At 50.4% G+C, this 17194-nt stretch overlaps 1 protein-coding gene across 6 annotated transcripts in view; it reads right to left on the reverse strand.

Annotated features, from left to right (window-relative positions):
- The window catches only part of ANKRD44 (ankyrin repeat domain 44), a 223762-nt gene that overhangs the window by 191267 nt on the left and 15301 nt on the right, over positions 1 to 17194 (reverse strand). The window lies entirely within an intron of this gene.

The raw sequence follows: 17194 nt of genomic DNA on the forward strand, positions 1-17194 counted from the left end.
CCACTGCAGCGAGCACCTGCTGGCTGAGCCCAGCAATCTCAGTGCAAAGCAAGACACCAGGCCTGTAAGTTCTCATCCCAGGGCTTCCCCCAGGTCGGCGGAGGCCTCCACCTCTTTCTCTGCCCCATCCTGCTTCCTCCCCTTCCCAGATGTTGGCCCCGAATGAGCATCTTGCATCCCAAGCTCCCACGTTGGCACCTGCCTCCAGGGAGTAAACTTTTACGTGCCATTCATTTCAAGTATTCAACGTCTGATCATGCATATTCACCAGAAATATGTACAGAACACCATGTCCCGGGGGCAGGTGGTGGGGCCACAGGGCTGTGTGCTGTTTAGGGCTGATGTCTTCCTTTCTTTTCTTTTTTTAATATTTTTGTTGATTTCAAAGAGGAAGGGAAGGAGAGCTAGAAACATCAATAAGAAGAGAGAATCACTGATTGGCTGCCTCCTGCACGCCCCCCACTGGGGATCAAGCCCACAACCCAGGCATGTGCCCTTGCCAGGAATTGAACCGTGACCTCCCGGTTCATAGGTCAACGCTCAACCACTGAGCCACAAGGGCCAGGCAGGGCTGATGTCCTGCTACCTCCGGTTCTCAGGGAGTGGCACCGCCCCCAGGGGTTGCTACCAATGGCTGTTAAGGGTGGTGGTTAACAATGGCTGCCAACAGCGTCTGGGGAGTGGGGTCGGGACGCTAGCGCCCTGGAATACCCCAGAAGGTCCCTCTTGATGATGGACTGTCCCATGTCACACACAACTTTCATAAAAGAGAAAAAACAGGCAGTGCCCTCTGCGTCCGGACCTGTCTCCTCTTCCAGTGTTTGGAGGGAACAGACCCAGGGACGCCCCTTCTTCCAGCCTCGGCCAGGCTCCGGGTCTTATCCAGTCCCCACCTTCAGAGCCACCTCGGGGACCAGCCAACCCCGCTGTCATTTTCTGCCTTCACTCCTCGTGGCCCCACAACCACGGCTCCAGATTCCTCAGAATCACTGCCACCCCACCCCAGGAGGAGGCTGCGGTCACCGCGGCCACCTGACCTCGCGGGCCACCCGGCCTACCTGTCTCTGGGCGTCTCTTTCCACCTGACAGTGAGGCCCTGGAGGGCGGGGAAGGGGACGCATCTTCCTCGAGGTGAAGAAGCCGAGGGCACTGAGCCTCTTAAGGCACAAACCCAGCACGGGGGCCGCTTCTCTCCAGGACGAGCTGGAGCCTCCCCAGGGGACGGGGTGACACTCGGGACCCCGAGGAGACCTGGCCCGGGGAGGAGGTGGCCCAGGCCTTTTCAGAGCCGCAGGCCCTGGTGCTGCCCCCGACCCTCCGCCGTGACCCCTGGGAACCACCTCCGGGTGAGGAGGGCGGCTCATCAGGAAGATGGGCCACACCTGGGCCCTCGCAGGTGGCGGCCCCCGGGCGGGGCTGGCGAGTGTCTCTCCCAAAGGCTCCCCCTCCAGCAGCACCAGGAGCCAGGGGGCCCGGAGGCCTTTGGGGGCCCCTCTGCGTCCCCCTGGGGTCCGGCTTCTGCCTGAGCCTCTGCCCCAAACCACTAGGCATCCTTTTACCACTTGGAGCCTCTCCGAGGCACTGGACCAAATGCACACAATAAAGTGTTTTGCAGGAAGAGAGAGAGAGAGAGAGAGAGAGAGAGAACACAAAGGTTATAAATTACGTCAGTCTAGAGCTTAACTCTGCATTTTATGGAAACATTTTGCTCAGTTTTAAATTTACCTATAAATTGAAGAGAAAGTGTTCTGTATTCTATTAGGAGTTTCTTACCATCTCTAAAACATCATGCCAGTGTCGGGAATGTCACTCGATTAACGAGCCCTCTCTACAGCACACCTCTACTGACCTACAAGCACAGTTGTCTTCTTCTTAGTAATATATAGGAAAAGACTGGGCCCTTACTTATAAGGTTTTCTATACGATTAGTGGTCACCGTCTGCTGAATGCTGCTTAAATCCAACCTGACTTATTACAAGAGCAAAAGCCTGTTTCCTTATATCTTCTAATGCAGCTGAGCACACACTGAAATACAAGCTATTTTATTATAAACCATCTAATGTTGCTTCTCCTTTATGTGACAGAGTTGTGTGTCTGTTGTTTTAAATACTTGTGTGTGAGATCTCTTACCCAGGCGTTTCATCTCGGGAAGTAAAGAGGATGCGACAACACATATAGAAGGAACGTTGGGTTTGGCAGAATTGACCCTAAAACTGGGGTCTGAGGCCTACCAGTCTCAGAGACACCTGTGACCTTCAGGAAACATCTTGGCTCCTGGGTGCCGGACTCCCCACACGCTCTCTCCCCAAGCCCCCGGTGAGTCGGGGCAGCGATGGGGGAGAGAGGCCGCCCAGCCACGCTCAGACACATGGCTGTCACTGCCTGAAAGCCAGACCACAAACGGCTCTGGGAGGGGGGTGCCCTGGAGTGCGGACCTAAGGCCGTGAATGCAGAGCCTCACCCGGGGAGCGGGGAGAGTTCCTGCAGAAGCATCATCACCTCAGATCTAGCGCCCCACTGAGGTGACCCCCATTCCTGCTGAGGCCTAGAGATGTCGTGGCCCTAGAGTCAGGGCTTACCCATCAGCTAACACCCAGGACCTGGCCTTGGGGGGCGGGGGAGGGGGGAGAAGAGCGCCATCCCTCATACATAAGAGGTGTGGTTCTTCTCCCAAAGCTGCATTTCGCTCATGCTATTCGGCTGGTCGCCGGCGTTCAGGACAACGGGAGCCATCTTTGTGAGGAAGGGATCCTGCGCACATACCCCTCAATGGGCTGGAAGGGCTGTAGGCTGGGACCGGCATTCAGGGGTCACCAATGCTAACAGCCAGAACCCTGGGGAAGTAACTAAACTGAGGCCACAGCACAACGGAAAGGGCTTGGAATGAGGGGTTCTCGCGCTGCCTTCACGGACCCAGCAATAGCATAACCAGCTTCTGCTTAATCAGTTCCCACACAATCCCGGAGGCACCCGCACACTCTCCCAGAGCAGCAAATTAGCCTAATGGTGAGTGACGGCAGCGATCCGGAGGGACTGGCGGGAAGGTGGGGGTGGGAGCAGGCTCGCAGAGGAAAGGCAATTGGCTAGAGCGAAAGGGTTAAGTGGTGTTTAACTAGTTGTTAAATTGCAAAGTGCTAGGCTGCCCCATTCTGTCACAGAAAGTGTCAACAATGAATGGAGAGGCAGATGAAATGCGTCAGATTCTGTTTTTATTCTGCATCCAGGTAGATAACAAGATGCATATATATCACTATAAAGGGAAAGATCAAGACGCTTCACACCCCATCTGTTGTGTGACAAATGTCTGTCAGACACCCAGAAGTTAGCACACAGCAGAATCACGGGGGGGGGGGGGGGGGGGGGGGGGGGGGGGGGGCTTATTAAAGCACAGAAGGCTGCGCCCACCCTCAGAATCCCCAACTCAGGAGACCCAGGGTGGGGCCCTCAAATTCACACGTCTAGCAGTTCTCAGGGGTGCGAATTCTCCTGGCCTGGGAACCCCACTCTGAGAACAGCTGCTCAGAATGTCTGCAGAGCCATTGGAAGGGGGTGGGAGGGAGGAGGGAGGAGAAGGAGCCGCTAAGGGCGGCAGGGGGGGGGGCGGTGAGGTGGGGGGGGGGGGGGGGGCAACCTCGGCAGGCCCCGTGATGACCCAGGGACACCCCCGAGCCTCTGTAAGCCAGCGGATGGTGCTCTCATCTAAGAATAAAGGGTGTATAACCATCAGCAATCATGCAATGGCTGCCACATGTAGGTGGACAACGGGGACCAAAGGCCAAGGCAACGCGGAGCCTGCACTTCTCAGGGATGTGCCCCGAGCTGGCCGATCCCAGGGGAAGCGGGAATACCACATGGCCCGGGGCAGAGGCGGCTGAGGCGACCTCGCAGGTGCAGAGCCCTAAGGAAGGCGCCTGGTTCCGTGGGGTTCCTTCCTTCCCTCTGCCGACCCCGGGGTCACAGGGAAGAGGAACGGGCTCCCGCAGTGAATGAAACCTGCTGTGCCCACCCTCCTGGGCACCGCCCGTAACCAGGCAGAATCAGCAGCGGTTCCCTGAGCCAGCCTCACGCGGACCAGGCCGAGGACACGCAGGACCAGTTCTTTCATCGCCAAGATTTCCAGGGACGGCACTGCTCTGTGGCCCAGCTTCTATTTTACTTATTCATTTTTTAATTCTCTCCCGGGGATATTTTTGCCATTGATTTTTAGAGAGAGTGGAAGGGAGAGGAGAGAGAGACACACCGATTGGCTGCCTCCCGCATGCCCGTGACCAGGGCCAGAAGCCTGCAACCAAGGTACGTGCCCTTAACTGGAATGGAACCGGGGCCCTTCAGGTCACAGGCCGACGCTCTATCCACTGAGCCAAACTGGCTCGGGCTACTAATTTATTTTCATTCTTTATTGTTGCAAGTATCACATATGTCCCTCTTTTTACCCTCCATTGTCCCCCTCCACCCGGTTCCCGCCCCACCCCAGGCCTTCACCACCTACTGACTCTGTCCATAGGTAAGATCTGTGGTTAATCTCGTCCCACATCCCCTCCCCACTTCCCTCTGAGATTCGTCAGTCTGCCCCATGCCTCTGATTCTGTTTTATTTACCAGTTTATTTTGTTCCTTAGATGTCTTGTTCGTTTATTTTGATTTTTAGATTCGATTGTTGTTAGATATGCATCTGTTGCCATTTTATTGTTCATATGTTTTTATCGCTTCTTCTTCCTCTTAAAGAATACCCTTCAGCAGTTCATGTAACCCTGGTTTGGTGGTGGTGAACTCCTTGAGCTTCTCCTTGTCTGTGAAGCTCTTTATCTGACCCTCGATTCTACATGAGAGCTTGGCGGGGCGGGCCCAGATGTTGTTAACCAAAAGCCCAGAAGGTCCCTCTGCCCATCCCTCTCTCTCCATCCTTTCCCCTTCCCTGCGGGACCACATGTGGGTCAACAGCAAGCAAGTGCCTCGAATCTCCGAGGCAGAGACCTTCGGTCTTGGAAACATTTGGAGAAAAAAAACAGGCGGCGTGGTCTGGAGCAAGAAGAAGAAAAAACTCTCAGAGGAGAACCCACCACATGGAATTCTCATTTGCATTCGGCTCTCCGGTCTTTCCACGCCCCCTCGAAGGGTCGGCGCTCTGACCGAGTGCTGTGAGTAGGTTAGAGCAAAGGGTGCGTTTCCCTTCTGGCTTCAGGCTGGGTACTATTTCATAACCACATGATTGCAGGGCTGAGCTTGCAGGGCTGCAGTTAGGAGTCGCTCACATATCCATCACAAGGCCCACATTTCAAAGGCTGATAAAATATCACCGCAGCGATGGAAGAGGAGCTGGTGGTAAAACACGGCCCTCTCCTAAGCAACGAGACGGTGAGGGTCGGTGCCTAAGGCGGTGCGGGGGGCAGGGGGCCGCCTGTGCCCGTGCACCCGGCACTGCACCCCTCAGGGGAGGGTGGCTGCCACACAGCGCCATCCAGACCAGGAGGTGAATGAGACTCGGTTCTCCGCCTCGCGGTTAGCTTCCTGGGCCTACAACTTTCCTTCACGCACATCACAAGCCCTGATCGAAAGTCCCCCGTGGCTCCCACGGACCCCAACTCCTCAGGGGACCTGCAGGGGCCCCCACAAACCTGTGCTGCCTTCTCCGCAGGCGTCTCCCACAGAGGCCTGTGCATGCACAGAGCTTCCTTCCTCCTGCTCCGCTGCCCGGGCCCAGGTGCCCCCTCCTCCGCCTTCCCAGCTTGTGGAACTCCTGCCACGAGGCATTTCAAACCCAGCTCCCAGGGCATGGCCTGGACAAAGCCGCTTTTCAGGAAACCTCCTGCTGGACGCCTCTCCCTGGGGCTGCCACGATAGAGATGCTGGCAGCTGGCAGCCCCGGGCACTGCCCGGCACTGGCGCTCATCCCCGCCCCCTCCCCCACCCGCCAGCTGGCCGGGGAGCTCCTGGGGGGGTACCTCGCACTGGCTTCTCCCTATCTCACCTGTTCCCCCTCCCATCTCACCTGCTCCCCCATCTCACCTCTCCCCCACCCCTCCACCCCCCCAACCTCCACCCCCCCACCCCCCCCACCCCTGGGCACAGAGGACGCTCGGAAAGGTGTGCGGGCATCACTGCAGCAATCGCCGCGTAAGCAGGGCTGCCAGGAGCCGAATGCCTGTTTAACAGGAGACTCAGAGAGGCAAGTTCGAGGTCGGAAAATCAGCCTGGGTCCCCCAGGGCCCTGCCGGCTACAGACAGGAAACAGGCCCCGGGAGAAGAGATCAGCATCAAGAAAGGGGCCGGCTCCTCTCCACTAGGTCAGCATCCCCCTGAGGAGCAGAAGAGCCAGCATCTGGACAGAGTGCGGGCAAATACTGCTGAGGTCGGGAAACCAACCGCCTGTAACCAAAGCACAAAGGGTTTGTCAAGGCAGCGCTCGCTCCCCACCCCCAAATCGCCGACCACTCCGCGAGAAAACCAGCAGCTTCCACTCGCACATCTGTTTTCAGTTACCTGCGCCCCAACCACAAGCTCCGGGAAGCAGGAGGCTGGGAGCTGGCTCCACGGTGTCAGAGCCTTGAGCCTGGGCTGCAGACTGTGTGGCCAGGCCTCGCTGTGGGGAGTTGGGTGGGCTCGGAGCTGTGCTGTTAACTTGATCGCCAAAAAGTAAAAGCTGCCAAGGTATCCTCACCGGGTCAACACAGCTACCCGGGTTCCTCGGTCACTAACTAAGAGATTAACTTACCAACGAACAGTCACACATTACCAATCAGCCCCCCAACATATGTTGGCCTTGCTTCCCATCTCTCTATTTGCTACTATGTCCCTACGTCTCTCCCGCTAAGATTTTGGTTTTCTTTATTGATTAAAAAGTCTTTGACTACTAGCATGTTCTTTACATTAAATTCTTTGTTTATATGCACATATTTTTATTGATTTCAGAGAGGAAGGAAGAGAGAGAAAGAGACAGAAACATCAATGATGAGAGAGAATCATGGATCGGCTGCCTCCTGCACGCCCCACACCGGGGATCAAGCCTGCAACCTGGGCATGTGCCCTGACTGGGAATGGAACCCATGGCCTCCTGGTTCATAGGTCTATGCTCAACCACTGAGCCACACTGGCCGGGCTGCATTAAATCCTTAAGCCCAGTTTCTGTTTACAACATGGCCTCGCTAGGGCCACAGAAATATTTCCAAGCATAACATTCCCTTCCTTTCAGCGAACTGGGGATACAGTGTCCTGTCCATAAGTCGGTCCTGCAAAAGGGGGAGCGAGGGCAACTGACGGGGTTCTTTCTTCTCTTCTGCCCGTCCTATCTGGAGCTGAGCTGAGTACAGAGAATGCACCATACCCCGAGCCACTCTTGGAAGCAGTGCAATATTGCAAATCCCTCCACTCCAAAATCCAACAGCATCAGACAGGACATGACCTGCTGAGGCCTGGCCCGGTGCCCGAGCTGACCTCCCCGCTTCACTGCTCCGTTACTGCTGCAGAAATGGCTGCAAGAGGGAAACGTCATTTTACACACCCACTGTGGTAACAACGGAGACCCCCATGACTTCACCGCCACATTCATCTTTTTAAAGAAACCATCCCCATGAATTATTAAGTTATATATTTATTGTATCGTGATTGTCATCCGAGTACTTAATTTGTTGCACTTTCAACAGCTGGGTTTCTAATTAAGAATACAATTATTTTGCAGGGAGACATTAAATATTTACTATTATTATGAAGGCCCCTCATGCTTGCAATTGCTTCACTATTAATTTTTCTCCTGGAATGGCTTTATATGGAAACATGGGGATCACTCTGAACTGTCAGGAGGACAGGCATGGAGAGATGTATCCGAGGGCCCAGCACAGAGACTGGCAGGACACTTTTCAGGACTCAATAAATATTTATTGGTAGAAAAGGAGTTGTTTTCCACTGTGCTTGTTCCGAGGGGATGCATCGTAATGGGCTTTTTTAAGGTAATAGGCCTCACTGTAAGAAAATTTACCTACTACAGCCCTGGCCAGGTTGGCTCAGTGGGTAGAGCGTCTTCCTGCAGACTGAAGAGTCCGGGTTTGATTCTGGTCAAGGGCCCGTACCTCAGTTTGCAGGCTCTGGTCAGGGGCATGTGGGAAGCAACCAATCGATGTGTCTCTCTCACATTAATGCTTCTCTCTCTCTCTGTCTCTCCCCCTCCCTTCCACTCTCTCTAAAGATCAATGAAAAAATATCTTCGGGAGGGGACAGAACTGGGAGGGGCAATGGGGAAAAGGGGGAACATATGTAATACTTTCAACAATAAAGATTTATTGAAAAAGAAAAAGAAAAATATCCTCGAGTGAGGATTTTTAAAAATAACATTATTTAGAATATTTAACTAGTACAGTTGATATCACTTGAGCTTCTGGGCCATAGCGTCTCTCACCAGTCCCCACGCGCTTTTGCAAGAGAAATCAATCTCTCCTGTGGGCAGAGGATGATTAAGTGAAGCTTAGAAACATACACAAAAATACATCTCTACCAATGTATTCCTATGACATAACCTCCTCTAAAAAAGTCTACGAGGGAATCATCTAAAAGGATTATAACATAAAAGTTTCCAAACAAATATAGAATGCCACTAGCTAACTTGCAAAGTAATTTGGAAGCGGCTATATGTTTAATTCATAAATGCAGAGTTCTATAGCGTATCCTCTGTCTACAAAAGTAGACGATCTTTTCACTCATCGCCCATCTGGCTTCTCCTCTCACCCGAAGAACCCACCAATTTCCGTGGTTTTAAACCCCCCTCTAGATCAATTACTGCTCATTCCCTGTCACATACTTCATTTTCTCGCTCCCTACATGTCAAAGAGGTGAAAAGCTGGGCCTAATCCCTTTCCTCCCAACCTTCGAAAAATCCAGAAATCACACCTCCCCTCTGTTTTACCTCTCAGCATCCCAGGGTGGCAAGGTCTGCCGTGCACCCCCGGGGCCTCACAGGCCATCAAACCACGCCAACAACTCCAGCTGTGACTTTTTAAACTGAACTACCTCCATCCAAATGCAGACTCCGCCTCAAACCCTTATCCGCTGCCCATGCCACACCAGCCTATCTCTACAAACTAAGTTTAGCATTTAAGACACACACCATCAGCAACTGCCCTGCCTTCTTTCTCTAATCCCTCCGAATAACAAATTTCCTTGGAAAACACGGTAGATATTGTAGTTCCCATGTTTGCATCAGAATCATTTTACATGGTCTTAGAACACTGGTTTAGAATACCAACAAGGGTCACAACACATAAAGTTTACTGTGGATTGAAGCAAGATTTAAACTTCCCTTCCGTGGCTGGGAAGAAAACCAGGAACAGTTATAAGCAAGCAAGTAGCAGTTTCAAAGTCCCAGGAGGCTTTTAGAGGAATACATACATCTTAATTTCCAAGGAAAAAAAACTGCCTGCATCCCTTTAATAGAGGAAATACCAGCCAACTATACCCCGCTACACCATCCTTCAAAACACAGCGAGCAACAGCATTTCCTCATTTTCCAAACACATCTGCTACTAGATGCATCAGCGTTGGTACTCTACATCCTAGTGCTGGTTTTGGAAATTACCAGCCTCAAAAGAAATTTGCTGGGCGTCGGTGCCTTCTACAAGGGCCGACAGTGGTCCTCCGGTATTAATTAAGCAAAGTCACTCCCATTTCACCAAGAGGAAGAAAATAAGTAGGAACTTGGTCCTAGCTGGTTTGGCTCAGTGGATAGAGCATCGGCCTGCAGACTGAAGGGTCCTGGGTTTGATTCTGGTCAAGGGTACGTACCTGGATTGCAGGCTCCTCCCCGACCTGGGCCCTGGTTGGGGCTCATGCAGGAGGCAACCAATCGAAAAGTTTCTCTCACATCGATGTTTCTCTGTCTTTTCCTCTCTCTCTTTCACTCTCTCTAAAAATCAATGAAAAAAATATCCTTGGATGAGGATTTTTTAAAAAGTAAAATAATAAAAAAAAAAATAGGGACTTGGACAACTATCCCCCCCAAAAGGTCCAGGACGTTGTCTCTTTGCTGGAGTGAGGGGTACAGGGAAACTAAACTAAAACGCTTTAACAGAATTCACAATGTTGAAAAGCTACATTTTTTTTTCCTGGGGGGGAAAATAAAGCATCGGGCTTCATCCGAACAAGAATATAACATGCTCATTCGGTACAAGATCACCTTGCAAAGTCCCTCCGAAGGTGGCAGACATCTGTATCTAGTGACGCTGAGCTGGAACTCAGGGGAACTCATTACCGACGTCACCAACCAGCTGCGCCAGGGGGATGCTGAGGCCCTCAGGCCTGTGGCGGCCCCCTGGGCTCCCTGCATCTCCCCTGCATTCGGTGCCGAGGTTTCCAACTACCATCCCTCAGGACAGCCATGGTCTACTGCAACCAGGTCCAAGCTGCCTCCTCATGAAATCCAAACAATGGGGGAGTCCTTTTCCCAATTCTCAGGAGGAAAAGTATAATAAATACACATATACAGGGTGTCCCCAAAACCATGTGTACACACACTCTGCATGATTCTAAAGGCAGTGTTTATTAAAGTTACAGTTCACTTTCAAAATGGAGTGGTCAGATGTGAAAGGGTGTCTGCATTTGTGGGGAACACCCTGTACATATATTTAGTCTTCTGCAAACTTCCTATTCATTTCTCTAAAACCTTAGCACCTGCTACCACAGGATCTAACAAGACATGAAGGCCACATGTGGCCAAAAACTACGTGCATGTGTTTAAATAAAGTTCTAGAAAGAGGATTCCTTGAGACAATGTTAGATTAAGTTGTAAGATATGAAAATGTGCACGACAGCCAACAGGACTATGTTTTCTGCTCATTAAGCAGGGCCTTTTTCAGATGACAGGAGGGAGACTCCAGGCTTGTGGCACCCCAGGTCACGCGTACCTCCCAGCTCACGCAGGAGCTTTCCCCTGAGCAAGCCTGAGTATCACCCACTATCTCTAGTTGAATCCCTCAGCCCCAGTGCTGCAGGAAGTGGTGGGAAGCTAAGGAGTCTGAGTTACACAAGGCCTGTGGCCCCTGGCGAGTCACATTGCAAAATGTCCATCAACGAGTTCCACGGGGCCTCCTGCTGCAGGAACACGGCGGGGACGTGGCGGCCAGGAGATAGTCAGGGGGGATGTAGGAAGCCATCACACGCTCCCTGGGCACTGAGCTCCCACCTGCTCCTCTTCTGGGCGGCGACCCACACAGAGCAGCCCGTGATGGAGCAGCGGGAAGCCATGGGCTAAAGCCACTGGCCACGCTGTAGGAAGTGTTCTAGGTGAATGTGAGTTTTACTGCTGGGCTCTAACGGGGTAATGACTCTCCTTTCTCATAAACATGCTAAGTACATTTTTACTTTCTTAAGAAGCTACATCCTTCTGTGGCTTTAGGACTTATTTCCATAACCAAGAGCTTCTTAAGCTGTTCACAGATGAGTAGCACAGCCCTAAAGACTTGGCCTGCCCCAGCCAATGTGGCTCAGTGGTTGAGTGTCAGCCCATGTCCAGGTTCGATTCCTAGTCAAGGCACATGCCCAGTTGTGGGCTCAACATCCAGTAGGGGGCGTGCAGGAGGCAGCCAATCCATGATTCCCTCTCATCATTGATGTTTCTATCTCTCTCTTCCTCTCTGAAATCAATAAAAATATTATTTTTAAAAAATAAATAGATAGATAAATAAAATAATAATTAAGAGACTTGGCCTGTCTGTCCGTCTCAGGCATGCCCCATCACACGTTCCTGCAAAATAAACCCTGGTGGAACAGATTACAGAAAAGGGAAACAGACCCCCAGAGTGGCTGAGAGAGAACCCATACATTAGAGAAATCAATAAAATTATGATAGTATCAGATTCTGCAAGAGTGGAGATTTCAGTGTGGTCACCACTGACAAAATCAAGGCCTCCGGTTTTATCACTGAGCGCTGGTGGAAGGAATTCAGCCCTTTCATCTCCCACACCAATGCCTGAGCCTCGGCTCTGACCCTGGGCAAGTCTGACAGCGCTGCACCCCAACGTTACAGCAAAGGAGCAGGCTGGCCAGTTGGGCACAAGGAGGAGAGCGCTACCACTGGCCACTGGAGCTGCTCCACAGGAGTCTCCATAATACTAATAGCCCTTCCCTGGTTTGGCTCGGTGGATAGAGCATCAGCCTGCGGACTGAAGGGTCCCAGGTTCGATTCTGGTCAAGGGCATGTACCTTGGTTGCGGGCACATCCCCAGTAGGAGGTGTGCAGGAGGCAGCTGATCGATGTTTCTCTCATTGATGTTTCTAACTCTCTATCCCCCTCCCTTCCTCTCTGTAAAAAATCAATAAAATATATTTTTAAAATTTAAATAAAGTCAGTATCCTTTCCAAACCAGTTTTCCTCAACAGAGTCTGGTTCCACCTTGCCATGCAATTGAGCATATTTCTGTTTAATACAATTTCTCTCCATTTGAGAGCAATCTCTTTGTATGCAATCCAAAGATCTCTCTAAATGCTATCAAAATGGCAACCAAAGTTGGCTTCAGAATCCTTCAAGCGGTTCCTAAGGATGAAAAGAATTTCTTTCTACTTCCTCCAACTTAACCTTTTTCATACTACTCTGTATTTCTCCCAGAAATATTTAACTTGATTTTAAACACTGCAAAGTTCTCTGTTCCTGTGAAGCTGAACACATGTGGGAAGCATGAAAAGGCCACATACTGGGAAATTGCTAAGATCCCCTAAAGTTCCAAAAGCCCTTCATCCTATTACATCCCTTTTCAGAAGAACCTATCCCACCGTATGACATTCGGGCAAAGGCAAAGCTGTGGAGACAATAATGAGGTCAGGGGCCCGGCTGGCGTGGCTCAGTGGTTGAGCGTCGACCTATGAACCAGGAGGTCACGGTTCCATTCCAGGTCAGGGCACATGTCCGTGTTGCGGCTCAATCCCCAATGGGAGGCGTGCAGGAGGCAGCCGATCAATGATTCTCTCTCATCATTGATGTTTGTCTCTCTCCCCCTCTCCCTTCCTCTCTGAAATCAATAAAAATATATTAAACAATAATTTTAAAAAGATCAGAGGTTGGGGGAGGGAGGGGTGAATAGGCAGAGCTCAGAGGGTTTTCCAGGCAGTGAAACTACTCTGTATGATAGTATCATGGTGGATACATGTCATTAACTATTTGTCAAGCCCCATAGGATGTATAACATCAAGAGTGAACGCCATGCCCTGACTGGTTTTGCTCAGTGGATAGAGCATCAGCCTAGGGACTAAAGGGTCCCAGGTTTGATTCCAGTCAAGGGCATGTACCTTGGTTGCCAGCATATCCCCAGTGGGGGATGTGCAGGAGGCAGCTGATCAATGTTTCTCTCACATTGATGTTTCTAACTCTCTATCCCTCTCCCTTCCTCTCTGTAAAAAATCAATAAAATATATTTTTTTAAAAAAGAGTGAACGCTATTGTGAACTATGGACTTTGAAGGACAATGATGAGTCGATGGAGGTTCATGGATTCTGACACACGTACCGCTCAGGTTCCAGGTGAAGGCAGTGGGGAGGGTGGAGAGGGGCGGGCAGTATAAAGAAACTCCGTACTGTCTGCTCAGCTTTGCTGTGAACCTAAAACTTCTCTACACAATAAGATCTATTTTTTAAAATAATTAAAGTACTAGATGTCCTAAATAACGTAGAAGTATATATCCTCCAACCGAAAAAAAATGGATACAGCAGTTGAGGAAGAGGTTAAATCTCCCGCAGCCAGAAAAGGAAAAGTGCAAGAAGCAGCCGCTGTCTGTGGGGCCTGCCTGTGACGTCACAGAAGGCTTGGCAGAGAGGACGTGTCTCTGTTTGGTCTAGACATGAGCGAGAGGAACCAGCCGCACCAGGCATCGGATTCCAGCATCCTCTTCGAAGAACCACTGTTGATGCTGGTGGAACACTCCCAGAAAAGCCAGGCCAATCCGTTCACCGTGCACATTCAAATGCACCTCGTTGTGGATTTTACATCTGGGGTCTCACCTCCCATTTGTAACGTACGCAGATACGGTATCTATTTTCAATTTAAGTGGCGGTCAGACGGGTTTCCTCAAGCCACTGGTTTGCCAAGCATCCGTTATAAAAGCAGAATCTGCATCTTTCAAGATAGAAATCAGCTTTCAAATACACAGAATTCTAATTCAAATTTAAAACCTAATGAGAAACAGCAATCCTCACCGCCCACTCCTATCCGACCAGTTGCACAGAGTGGAATAGAAGGAGGGCCACATAGGGGTCTGATTCGACATATCTGAGAGGACATCGCCTGGGCACCAAACATGGTTTCAAAGGTGGCGCAATACGTTGTCTGAACATTCACACACACACAACCAACTTTCCATCAAGTATCGACTCACTAGAACAGTCCGACAGAGACACAGACACCATGAAAGAAATGTTATTTGGCTTCATTAATTGAAGATATTTTAAGTGAGACTATATGTAAAGACATTATAGATTCCTCTACTTTCCTTCAAATGTTCAAGTCTTATAAAACAGAAACAGACACATAGATACAGAGAACAGACTGACAGCGTCAGCAGGGAGGGGTTGGGGGCTGAGTGAAAGGGGTGGAGGGAGGTTGGGGTAAACGTTGCCAAGCTGCCCTTGAGTATCCTGAGGGGGCCAGCTTGGCCCTCCCTTAGGCCACCCCGGATTGATGATAGGATCATCTTCTGTGTCCTTTGGGACTCAGCCAGATACTCTAACCAAGAACCTACAGTGATTTCCTGTGCAAGTCTTTCCAGAGCTGCCCCAGTGAAAGCCTGTCTAAAATCCTGCAAATATGGGGGGGAAATGATAACCAAACATCCTCCTGTACTATTTCCCTGACTGGGGTGGAGGGTGGTGGGGCTGTTAAAGGGCTATTCATGTCCTGACACACTGAACTCTCAGCCACACACTTCTTGATGACACATATTTCACAAAGGCCAAGAAAAAAAATCCACCAAAACACTTGTCACTATGTTCTCCCACCAATCTTTTTAAACAGGGCTATTTATGTACCAAAAATTAATCACGTTCTGTCCTGCCTGTCTTCAAAGATTCCAGGAGGAAGAAAGAAAGTAAACAGTACGAGCGGGGAAGGATGGTGTGAGAGGAGAAAACACAGCAGCAGAAACTGGCACCAGATCATTCATTCATCTATTCACCGGTTACTACTAACCTACCAGGAGGTTAACCAGGGCCCTGCATACTAAAATTAGGGGCGCCAGCTAGCTCACTTGGTTAGAGAGTCCTCTCGATACACCAAGGTTTGGGGTTCAATCTCCGGTCAGGGCACACACAAGAATCAACCAATGATGCCCAGCTGGCGTTGCTCAGTGGTTGAGGGTTGACCTATGAACCAGGAGATCAGAGTTCAATTCCCAGTCAGGGCACATGCCCAGGGTGCGGGCTCGATCCCAAGTAGGGAGCATACAGGAGGCAGCTGATCATTGATGTTTCTATCTCTCCCTCTCCCTTCCTCTCTGAAATCAATAAAAAAAAATTTTTTTTAAAGAATCAACCAGTGAATGCATGAATAAGTGGAACAACAAATCAATGTTTCTTTCTCTTTCTCTCTCAAATCAATATTTTTTTTAATTTTTAAATTAAAAAGCAGGGGTGCTGCCCTAACCAGTTTGGTTCAGTGGACAGAGTGTCTGCCCATGTCCTGAAGGGTCCCAGGTTTGATTCCAGTCAAGGGCACATACCTCAGTTGCAGGCTCGATCCGGGGCCCTGGTTGGGAGCATGTACTGAGGCAATCAATGGATGTCTCTCTCTCACACCGATGTTTCTCTCTCTCCGTCTCTCCCTCTCGCCCTCTCCCTTCCACTCTCTCTAAAAAATAATGGAAAAATATCCTCCAATGAGGATTAACAAAAGAAAAAATAAAACGGTGCAAACATTTTCCCCTTGAAGGGAAGAGCAAATAAATGGCTTAGCTCCAACCTTTTTAAGTCACACACTAATTAGGGGGCTAAAAACGGATTAAAACCAGAAGTGAGAGGTTCAGCGAAAACGCTCACCCCTTCCATGAAGAAGAAAAATGAAAGTGCTCGCTAAATCCATCTGCAATAGACACGTCTAGTGATTGGGCAGTTCTGTGACAACGTTCCCTTCAGACAGTAATTCCAGCAACTTCTCCCGAAGCTCTAAAAAAGAGAACAGCGCACACTGTGGAGGCATTGGGGGTGAGGGCGTGGGAAAGCCTTTGTATTTCAGCGCTATTATCAGTGGCAAGTGTTTTCAAACAAGAAGGCAGGGCCACAGCCTTCTGTACGTGTATCCCAAATGCTTCACCCGAAGGGGAACCGTGAGGCAACATCCTCTGGGCCTGAACACAATGGGCTCCCTCTTCTAGACCAACTCAGAAGTGGGCGATAATGAAGATGACACGATACGTGACCCACGTAATTACCCAGGCGGCAGACCAGTATTCCATCACCGGGTGTTTACACGGTGCTTCAGCTGTATCCTAAATAGAACCGTAGAAATGACACGTGATGCTACAAGTGCTCAGTAGGTTACAGCGTTGTTGTCATCCCGATATGCCAAGGTTGCAGGTTCGATCCCTGGTCAGGGCACATACAAGAATCAACCAGCAAATGCACAAATAAATGGAACAACAAATTTCTCTCTCTCTAACCAGTCAATAAAAAAATAAATAAGTGCAGGCAAATGAAAAACAAGAGCTCTGCTCCCACTAAGAGCCAACAGCTAGTTAAGCACTGGCCTTGGTTTTCCCCTCTGACAAATGGGGATTCCAGCGTCCGCCTCCTGTCTCCCCGGGTCATGGGTGATATTGTCAGGAAATGGGGAAGGTTTTCGACAGCGGAGGTCCTGAGTCGTCAGTGTTTCCCAAAGTCATATACTACATGAGTTCCTTTACAAGTCTTCTTTATCCACAAGTGTCTCAGTCCTGATTCTCTCTCTCTGGAAGATCAGAAGAGAAAAGGGGAGCTACCCTTTTAGATGAAGGATGACATGTGTTGCCTGACCTCCCTTCTGCCCCTCACTAACCAGTTCAAGATGCCCATCTTCTCCCAAGATCAAAAGGAACTCCAGGCTGAGAAGGCGTTTAGAATAACTCAGAGGGCTCTGGACGAGCAAGAGGGGGCGGCTGATGCTCTTCATAGTTAAGGGACGTGAACACTGGAAACCACACACACAAGCTCCCTCTCTTCCTTTCCCTTTTCCTCCCTCCCCCCCCCCCCCCGCCCCG

Source organism: Myotis yumanensis, unplaced genomic scaffold (genome assembly GCF_028538775.1).
Source record: "Myotis yumanensis isolate MYYU_CA2020_CCGP unplaced genomic scaffold, mMyoYum1.0.hap1 SCAF_8, whole genome shotgun sequence".
NCBI lineage: Eukaryota > Metazoa > Chordata > Mammalia > Chiroptera > Vespertilionidae > Myotis > Myotis yumanensis.